The sequence below is a fragment of the Ixodes scapularis genome, unplaced genomic scaffold (genome assembly GCF_016920785.2).
Source record: "Ixodes scapularis isolate PalLabHiFi unplaced genomic scaffold, ASM1692078v2 PGA_scaffold8__174_contigs__length_109621045, whole genome shotgun sequence".
In the NCBI taxonomy this organism is placed as follows: domain Eukaryota; kingdom Metazoa; phylum Arthropoda; class Arachnida; order Ixodida; family Ixodidae; genus Ixodes; species Ixodes scapularis.
Genome location: NW_024609883.1, coordinates 36838377 through 36849346, shown reverse-complemented (window position 1 = coordinate 36849346; position 10970 = coordinate 36838377). Strand labels below are relative to the sequence as shown.

General features: G+C 43.5%; 1 pseudogene; it reads left to right on the top strand.

The window, feature by feature from the left end:
* Positions 1 to 883: 883 nt before the first annotated feature.
* Positions 884 to 1647, top strand: LOC115322481 (annotated as a pseudogene).
* Positions 1648 to 10970: the final 9323 nt, after the last annotated feature.

The following is a 10970-nucleotide window of genomic DNA, read 5'->3' as shown; positions in this document are numbered from 1 at the left end:
GTGGGGCAGGAGACTGGGAGCCGATCAGCGGTAACGAACTGTACAGTATGTACAGATTTAATTACATCCTATGTACAGGTTAGGCGGCTGATCGTCAGCAGCGTTCATCGAGGTTGCGAGTTCCAGCAAAAGATAAAAAAAACACCCCGCTCTTGCGCGCGCTCTTGCACCAGACCGTTTTCTTTCTCGTTGTCTTGCTACCCCCAGGTAGCTCGAGGCTGTAGGAGCGTCCTTTGTCCGGGACGTTCAAAACTACGCCAGATGAGTAGACTTCCCGGCGCTGCCAGTTCTGTCGGGGCAGCCGAGGCAGTTCCTTTCTTTCATGCCTCGGGAAAACGAGGGCGCCAGGTGTGACCGGTCCATCTCGCCGATCGCCGATACTTGGTGATGAAGCCGGACGCCCGCAGGGATACGACAGCGTTCACTGCAATAACTAGAGACCGGATTTTAGGCAAATGCCTATTTGTTTCCTTGCATTCCTATCGCCCCATTTCGATATATGAGCACGAATCGGAGGTCAAAGATGGCTTTTATAGTGTTTTTATAGTGCCTATAAATGCCTATTTTGGGTGTTGGTGCCTAAACTCCGATAAATGCCTATAAATGCCTATAAATGCCTTTTTTCTCAAATTGGCGCCTAAATCAGCACTATGAAGCGTCAAGTTTCGCTTTCGAGTGCACTTTGATACCTTTATTCATCCTACCTGGAAATATTTACTGTTCTGAATTTTATGGGTTTGAACCTGGTCCTCTTTTTAACACTCCCCCCCCCGCCCCCTCCCTTTGCGCCGGTGCGACCGTAGCGGCGGCTGCTGCATGCTTTACGGGTGGCTTTCCCGCAGGACTTGGCGGTGGACGCAGAACTCTACTCCATAGGGGAACTATGATACCGTCAGGGGCAAAGAAAGTGATGGGGAAAAATTACGCCCACCTCCCCTCGCGGGAACCCTGGTGTGATGCAACGCATCTGGGTGGTTCCATTGGTGTTTCCGTTGGGTTGATTCTCTAAAGGAACCGTCTCATCAAGCAATCGTCGAGTACTGCGAGCACCCGTCGTCATACGATGGGGAACGTGGCTAGAAGCTGTTGAGTACTACAACTGCTACTTTTCGGACATCAAGGCCGTGATCAACGGCCTTCCAATTGACGAGAGTATTGCAGTCACAAAGGTTCAAGCTGTCCTCTCCGTGAATAGCCTTCCAGGAGACCTCGCGTACCTTTGCGCCAACTTCACGTTCTTAGCGGATTCTATCAAAAAACTTGAAAGTGCGGGAGAAACTCCTGTTACGAACGTTGCGCTAATTCTCCGCGTACAGGAAAGAATCGCCACCGTTCCCGAAGGACCCGTCGCCGAAAAGGCACGTGCGAAGCTGCAATCGGTCTTGGACAAAAGCAAGGGGTTTTCTGTCCTTAAAGAAGCTTCAGACGTCCTTGCTGGTGAGCACTGAGCACTGTAGGATCACAGTGTCAATTAACCCATCGAATCTTCCCAAGTATAAGTACGCACCAATCACATCTGTCGACGTCGAGCGTTCGTTCTCCGCGTACAAACTCATTCTCAGCGACAAGAGGCACAATTTTGAACCCGGAAATCTGGAGATGCTGGTAGTTACCTATTGTTTCTATAATTTTCATAGTGATTCTTAAACTAGGTTCCGCGTTCTGTGCAAACACAATTCTTAATATTTATATTTCGAATGAGCGTATGTGTATTTGGCAGTGTTGAAAGGTATTGCCTGTATAATTAAGGTACCTGTAGAAAATTGCTAAAGTTTGTAGGTAAGTTCTCACGTAACAACATGTTAATTTCTTAACAAACCTTGTCTATCTTGCATTTATTATTTTCTTGCTTTATTGTAATTTAATTGCGTCAGGCAGACATAACTTTGCGCTTTTATAAATCAGTATTACCATATTTCAAGTATTGTTTCTCCTGCCTGTTTCACAATATGCGACGCTTGAGTGACTTTCGCATCTGAACATGTACGTAAGCAATGCGCTTGTGAAATTAAGCCACTTAATCGCCATTAGCCCAGAGGTATTACGGGGCAATTCCACGTCTAATGTCAATGTATAGAACTTGTTATGAGAGAAAAATAAAGAATTGAATTGAATTGAATTGAACTGTTACTGCCATTGTGGCCTCATAGCAATGACATTTTTAGATTTCCTGTCGTGCTTACAGTTCGCTCACGTCTTCACTTGAAATTATTAGCATTTATCTAAAAATTTATTGGGCATATTTTATTCTTTTTAGTGCCCAAAACGTTGTTTTTGCCGCGTATTTTTGGCGCCTAAAGCGTGCTTTTTTAGTGCCTAAAAATCCGGCCTCTAGTAATAACTCTATAGTCAGGACCAGATAACGCAGCCGCGACTTGCGCGCCTGGAATTGGCGTGCGGATATCTTATGAAGCAGAAAGACTTTTAAGTGGCGCCATGCACTCATAGCGTTACGAGACACTGCGGATTCTGTGTGTACTAAACACCGCGCGCTGCCGCTCTCGTCTGTCGGCAGGTCAGGATTACAGTAGGTCGTGGCTCCAACACTACCCTTCAAAACCATCTCCACCGGTCCAATCAACGTTGCTGGAGCTTGCTCCAGTATAGGGTTGTCGCGAACCGGCCGAGGTTCGAGTTCGACCAGGTTCAACTTTTTCGAACTTTTAGTGGAAAATTCGACGAACCTTGTACTGAGGTTCGACTGGTGTGCGCATGCGCGACAGGCTGGCCAGTTGGCTTTGGATTGGATGGTAATGGCTAAGGGATAAATTAAGGGCAGCGCTGATTGGTTATTGCACTTAATACAGTACAAAACAAATTAAGTTATTAACCTCTTCAGTGGTTAGAATTAGTTTCTTTCAATTGCAACCGTTTATAAAATAAAATAACCCTTTTCTTAAAAAAAAACATCCTCCAAACCTAGACACGCTTGTATCAAGGTCTGGCCACACTGTCCACAAAGTCGAACCGGTCGAATCTGTTGAAAAGGTCGAAGGTTCGTCGAACCGGTTCGACCCAGTCGAACCCCGAAAGTTCGACCTAAAAATCTGGTTCGACAAAAGCTCGCGACACCCCTACTCCAGTAGCGTTGGCTTCAGTGCAGAATGTTGATGACATAACTGCTGTGCCCTTTGAATTTGGCGGTTTGAATCGCGTTCGCACGAAGAAACCAGAAATGTCGTGCCATCTGACGGCGACCAGTTAAAACACTTCCTAGTGGCTTTCTCGGTAAAGAGTGCTGAGATATACGTATAGATGGCGCCACCATCCTAATAACGATCCGTTATGACCAATCTTTTGCACTTCAAACTACTGCGCACGTCTTGATAGCAGCTCTGTCGATCTTTCAGACATATATACAATACCGGTTGTTTCTGCGGTGACATTCAAACATCACTAAAAATAGATTGTTAGAGAAAAAAAAAAAATTTTCGGGAACAGACAGCCAGCCATATAAAAAGAAAAAAAAACAAAAAACAACCCGAGTGAATAATTAGAATATTCACCAATTACCTTTGCAGTTACTGAGAAAAAAATATATGATTTCAACTAGAGACGTGGTGGCCGTCATCGAAATACCTAAATCAGTTAACCTTAAGACAATTAGAAGCACGTGGGAATCACGAGGAAATTACTATCCTATTAACACGGTCAAGGCCGGCGACGCGAAAACACGCATAGTAAAAATAGCTTCCGAGATTTTTAAAATCTTTTTTTTAATGTGAAACACCCTAGTTTAAGATATTTTTGAACGTCTTCGCAGCAACACCCGGTGTAAATAGGTATGATACAACTTAAGGCCGGTTCACACATACAGCGGAGCGCTAAGTTAGCGCTACGTGAGCGCTCCAAGGAGCACTCATGTGGCGCTTCCTAGCGCGTGATGTAGCGCTCGGTTAGCGCTTCAGAAGCGCTTTGTTAGCGCTACAGAAGCGCGTTGTTAGCGCTCTCACTCTCCTTGTGCCGTGCTTGCTACTGCGGAACAGCGCGTGCACGGCGATTTCTTTGTTGTTGTTTTTCCTTTGGCATTGAAAGAAGAGGAAGTAAAAGAGCCGCTCTCCAAGCAAGGGGTTGGGCAGGCGATCCAGAGTCATGGACTCTGAGCCACTAATTGATTAGGTACGACCTCATCGCTTTTTATTCGATATGCCTGACCCTAGTTTTAAAGACACGCAGTTAAAAATAATCCCCTTCGAAAGAGCTCTGTGTCTCGGTCCCTCAGCATAGGAACAAGGTTCGCCGGGTACCCGTCGGTATCTCGGTGGCGAAAGATTTCGCGCACCCAGAAGACTCTTCTGGGCTTTAAGCCGTTCACAGACATATGCACTAATCGCGTATGTAAGAACATTTGTCGCGTTTCTATTTCAGCATCCCACATGTCCGCGATGGTGCTGCTGACGTACACCCAACCACAGGAACCGGAACCGCAGTGCACGCGCTAATCCGCAGCACCGCGGTACAAGAAGCGCTACGGAAGCGCTAACGCGGCGCCACTGGCGCTACTGGAGCGCTAATCACGCGCTTCGTTTCAGCTGCCGTCCGAGCGCAGCCAAAGCTACGTGTGGCCGGAGCCAATCATATGCCGGCTATAGGTCAGGCGATCTCGCCTGCACTTCTGTACCACTCCGCCGCGCCGCTGGTCGTCCGCGCCGCCCGAGCTCGCCGAGTATTTCGTCTGCTACGGGTGTATCAACGGTATCGTCTGCTACAGGTTTAAAAAGTGCCCTTTCACGTTTTTAAATGTAGTCAGAGGGGATGTCAGTACGTAGGCTGGCCGCTGGCGTCTGTGTCCGAGCTTTCCACCTGTTCGGAATTTCGGCATAGCTTCGAGATCAAAGTACGCATTGCAAGGTGCCCGATGACTTGGCCATTGATGTTTCCTTGTAATGTCTGGATATACCAGGGCTTGAGGCGAAGTCCTTTCCACCAGCTTCTCGGCGTCCAATGTTATCGGCAGATAATGGGGTGCCCCGATTTCGCCGCGTATCAGTGAATTGTAATGGCCCGGACGCTTTTCTTGTTTACAACGCATTCGCGGTACGACGCGGCCGGAGTCTCATGCCGAATTGGAAAGTAGACATTCATCACGATCTCTCGCGCCTGGCGCCCAAACGTACCTTTGCGAAAGGTTGTTTTCAAGAGACTCGGTGAGGAAAGCAGCGAAGCACATGATTTGGCTATTACGGGAACGAAATCACACAGAAAAACCGAGCGCTCCATCCGTACGTGTTGCCAGCGGATGTATGTGTTTTCATGAAACCACATGCATTTACATATATTAAAAAAAACATACACTTCAGATATTTAATTCTTTTAGTTGCAAATCATTCTCTCGCAGTACAGATTAGGAATAGTGTGCAATGTTTACGCACAAAACAGTTATTAAAAAAAAAGTTACATTTGCGGACTACTTTGTGGTACGTAGGAATGCTCTTCTCGAAGTTGAGAACCGTCCCTCATCAGCCTTTGGCTGCGCTCGGACGGAAGCTGACACGAAGTATAGAACGAAGTCACGCGCTGGGAAGCGTCACATGAGCGCTCCTTTGAGCGCTCACGTAGCGCTAACTAATACCCGTGCCACACGGGCAACTCGAATGCCATTTACAGCGAATGAGATTTGTGTGATCGGCGAATCAGCTCGCAATCCGTCGCGCGTGGAATGCGCCATGTTCGAAGTGTCGCGCGCTGATTGGCCGTCCGCTCAAATTTCAGTCGTTGTAAATGGCATTCGAGTTGCCCGTATTCACGGGTATTAGCGCTCCGCTGTATGTCTGAACAGTCCTTTATAGAGCTGAGTTTTCAAGAGATGCAGTTGAATGCGTATACTAATATTTTTTTTTTCGTGCACCGCGCCAAATGAGATAGGACCATTAATTAAACTTGAGGAAGAAAACGAGAAGGGACGGACAAACACAACCCTTCTCGTTTTTTTCCTCAAGTTTAATTATCTTTACGAACCCGCTTGTTCTGTCCTTAGATAGGACCTTATGCGAAGATTACATTTTGATTGAATATCTAATTTAAATCCATTAAGTTATTTTAGGTTCACGTGTGACCGTTGTAAAAGTCTGCCATCTTGATCCACCTGTTAATATTTGTTATCACGTCGTACCAAGCAATAGCTTTAGATTTTTATAAATGACCAACAAGTACGCTCTGTTTCAACGCAACAACTAGGGATATTCGGAAACTTGTGCGAGACCTGAAGTTAATTGGTTTGACAAACCTTCGAATGTTTAAGAACATTTTTGGCAACGAAGTTTGATTTATAAACAGTGTTGCTTTACTCCACACAGAAAGTTTGAAAATTTTGAAAAACAAAAATGCAATGGAAGAATTTATTTATATTTTATAGAACAATTATAAATATTTGTACAATATACAAGAAAACCTATACATTTTTAACAGTTTAGCCATTTTATTACCGTCAAACAATGAAACACCCCTCCTCCGCCAGGTAGAGGGGTGTTTCATGCGCATGCGTATAACAGTCGAACTTCATATGCATATAACAGTCGAACTTGAGTCGAACTTAAACCTTTGCGATATAAGTTCGAAAAAGTCGAGCCTCTTAGAAATGGAACCTGGGCAAGTTCACGAAATCCCTAATAAAAGCTAGAAAGAAAGGCTTGGCTATTTCTTTTTTAGTTTCTCATTAGTTCGATTCATTAGTTGGTTCAATACCCCATTGGGGAGATCTACAGTTTTGTTATGACTTCTCAGTTTATCCACGTACTACACTCCAGCGCATTTGAGCTCGTTTCGTGTTACAGAGCAGAATGTTTCCGAAGGGAATGCTCGGCTTAATGACTCGGCTTAATGCCTAATGCTTTGAATCACATTGGTTATTATATTCGGATCTCTGAATTTCGTGCGCGCCTATCTTGAAAACAAGGCACTCACGCATGCTCCTCTTTTTTGGTGACCAAATAAAAAAAAAATGCAGGAGCACACTTAAAGGGGCCATGAAACGAATATTGGGCTGGGATGAATGATTTTAAATTGGGACTTTACTAATCCCATATCGTTTAGTTGGCCAAAAGAAAGAGGCTAGAAAGTTAAAAGCCATCTTTTCGGTACGAACAATTGAAAATATAGCGGACTACTTTGTACCTTCTTTCCTTCGAATGCTGTCTGCCTTTTCACTATGATCTAGTCTTAGGTCTGTTTGTAGACTTTACAAAAGCCTCCGACCATATTAATCACGAACTTCTCACACAAAAACTAGAGCGATATGGTATTCGTGGAATAGCAGCATCCCTTATTCGATCATATTTTCAATATCATAGCCAAATCGTTAGCTTGGGTGACTCTCTATCGGACCCTAATCAAGTTTCTTCTGGCGTACCACAGGGCAGCATTTTGGGCCCCTTTCTTTTCAATACGTATGTAAATGATATCGTAAGTATTTCTTATAGTGCCAAATTTATTAATTATGCGGACGATACCAGCATACTTTTAGCCGGCAAATTACCCGATGAAATAATTGACCTTGCGAATTCAACTCTACTTAGGCTAGAAGACTGGACAAAAGGTAATGGTTTGAAAATAAATGTTGAAAAGACAAAAGCAAGTTTATTTCATGGTAAAAACAAAGATATAATCACAAGCAAAACAATTACTGTCGAGATCGTGCCCTTTTTCAAGACATTAGGCGTCATATTTCAGGAAACATTGTCTTGGGACAATCATATAAATTCAGTGATAACTAAACTGTCGCAGATCCTCGGCGTGACATATCGGAATAGGTATATACTTCCACGTAACATTATGATCTTAATATATAATTCACTATTTTCTTCAAGACTCAACTACTGTCATTTAGTCTGGGCTTCGTCCACACAAGAAAATCTGCTGAAAATACATATAGTACAAAAAAGGTTTCTGAGAATGGTAGAAAAGTTGCGTAATCATTATCACACACAATCTCTATTTACAAAAAATTAATGGCATGCCTATAACAAAAATGTATAATTTCCGCCTCTGTAAGCAATATAAACAAGGAACAAGAAAGAACATTTGCCTTTCAAGAAACTTGGCAAAACTAAAACCACATGTTACAGTACACAACACGCGAAAAAATGAGCCTTGGAAAATAGACACCTGTAGAACAAGATACGGCTTACAAATGATACAAAACAAATTAGCAAGTTCATTAAATAAATTACATGATAAAAATATTCAGCCAGAACATATTTATTTTTAAGAACTGCGCAACTTTTTCAGAATGCTTTAAACTCTTATACTGAAAAGAATAGAGGAAAGGGGGGGGGGGGTATAATTTGTTTCCAGGAACTTCTATTGTTTCATTTTTAGTTGACCATTTTTTTTAATCATTCGACTTGTCACTAAATGATAATTTTATTTCTATGATGTACAGTTTATTATATTTTGTGTGTAAACAGATTCATCAGTGTGTGTGCATTTTTATTTGTATTTCTAATATGTATAGTTTATTATCTTTTCTGTATCTTTATTTTTTTTATGTGAAAAGATTTGTCACTATGTTTCCACTTTTAGTTTATTATATTATCTTTGAACCGAAGCTACCAGTATGGGGGCCTTCGGCTTTATCAAGCTGTATATTTGACAGCTTTTTCTGCAGGCCTCCTGCATCATGTATTTTTGGTTCAAAATAAAACATTATTATTATTATTATACATCCACGGTTCCCAAAGCGCGTCAGCGGTGCCAACCTGACGGCAGCCGAGCCCAGCTCACGCATTGGACATGAGAACTGCGTCACTCGGACGTATGCGCTCGTCAACAATCAATCTGTCATCGAATATTTGGATTCGCGTTCGTGGCCAATGAGCGCTCTGACGGAACTTATCGTCACTGTGGAATGACAAGTTCTATGGTGTGCATAAAAAGCACGGTGGAAGCTGGGAGTCATCGCACCGGTGCCTAAAGGCCCGTTTACACGATGCATTTTTCTCGCGCATCTAGTGTCGCGAAACGTAGTTTCGAGAAATGGTTGCGCCGTCTGAACGGGTCCGAAAAGGACGCGCGCATCTAAAAAAAGTTGCGCGCACACCTCGCTTCTGGAGCGAGCTTTTGCTGAAACTTTGCCGAGTCCTGTCAATTACTCTGACGGCGCCGCCAATGGCCGCTCAGAAACGCTCTCACGTGGCCTTTGAGGGGAGAGCGAGCTGTTTGAGAAGACCACTTCACTGCCGGTGCTGTAGCCAAATCCGAAAAAAAAAAAACGAAACCACGAACGATGGATACTGCCGGCGCTTCCGCAAACACGTCAAGCACTACTGAAGGAAAATTGAGTAGCATATCGGAAAAAAAATCCAGCGATGGACGAAGACGTAATTGGTTATGATGATAATTCACGTCTATTTTTAGTCATAATTAAGAAATAAAACCTTGAAACAAGGAAACGAAAAAGGGACGTACACAGTACCGTCCTAATATCAGCACAGCGTACAGCTCTCATTTACTTCCACAACAGTCTTCTTCTTTGTCAACCTCCATTCAAATTATACATATTCAACAGCAAATAAAGTAAATGGCAGTAAATGACAATTCAACAACTAGGAAATGACAATTTAGGAGTAAATTAAGTAAATGGAAGTAAATGACAGCTGTATGCTGTGCTGGTTTTAAGACGGTGGTGTGTATGTCCCTTTTTGTTTCCTTGTCTTAAGGTTTTATTTCTTAATTATGATTGTTCTCCAGCTCGCCTGCGTTTTGACTCTTAGAATGTGGCGGGAGATGGAGAGCACGACGCTGAATGGCTAATGGTGATGATGATGATGTTGGCTTTCAACTGAAGCGCCACTTTATGGTCAACACCCAAACTATTTTCGTGAGTCTTAACGTCATCGTTGTTGCACGTGAAGCGGTACGTGTGAACGAGCACATTTCGCGAAACTTGAGTGTCGCGAAACTATTACGCGCCTAAAAGATGCATCGTGTGAACGTGTGAACAAACCTTAAGAATGTCACCCCGACATGATTTCACAATTTGCATTTGAGTTGAGGATTCAAGCTAAAGAGGGAAGAAGTGGGAAAATCGTTTCATGACCCCTGTAAGTTGCTGTGCTTTTCTTTGTGTTGAGCGGCGCTTGCTTGGCGACGTATATTTATTGCCATCTTTCGGAGACAACGACGCCGCATTTTCTCGTAATGAAGCATATAATACTTTCGCTTTAAAATGGGGCGATCGTACTGAGTGGATAAGTGAGGCCGTTTCTCTCTAAGCCTTTTGAGAACAGGGCCCTTCACTGAAGTTCTCATGTATAATTTGCAAAGACATCGAACTATAGGGGTCGCATTGTCCAGCTTTCTACAGATATCAGTGCTTACCCAACACGAGAAATGGGACTGGATTTTTTACGAAATCTACAAAATCCAAAAAAAAAGAAAAGAAAAGTACTGCGTCTTTTTTTTTTTTTTCTTTTGCTGTGCATCCCGGAACGTTCATTATCCCCCCAAATGTCGCGCTAGAGATACGAATCAAATGCCACGGACTTCAGGAATAGCCGTTATCTTATTCAAAAGTTATACGTGATTTCCTGAAATGTTTAATTAGAAAACGGGATCCATTTTCGCGGGTTTTCTCTAACTGGTACCATAGAGTCCCATGTATTCGAGGGCTCTGTCGTCTGCCATTTTTCCATTGAAAATGCAGAAAAGCACTTGTAACCTTCGAATAAGAATAACGGTCAATGATGAAACTTTGGCATCTGGTTCGAACCTCTAGAACTACATGTGGGAGAATGATCGTTCGACCACGCATACTAGTCTACTTTTGCAGTACTTTGCACACAGTACTTTGAGGGAGTGCGTGGCACATATTAGAATCCCTGGCTGGCTTAGCGTTCGGAAAGGAACTCGTGCTCGATAGATCCTTTACAAAACGCGCACGCCATCTAGCGGCTGCGCCAATTATCCGAGTGCGCATTTGTTTTGGCGCATATACTCTGAGAAATAACTGAACACGAGGTTTCCGTCAGCGT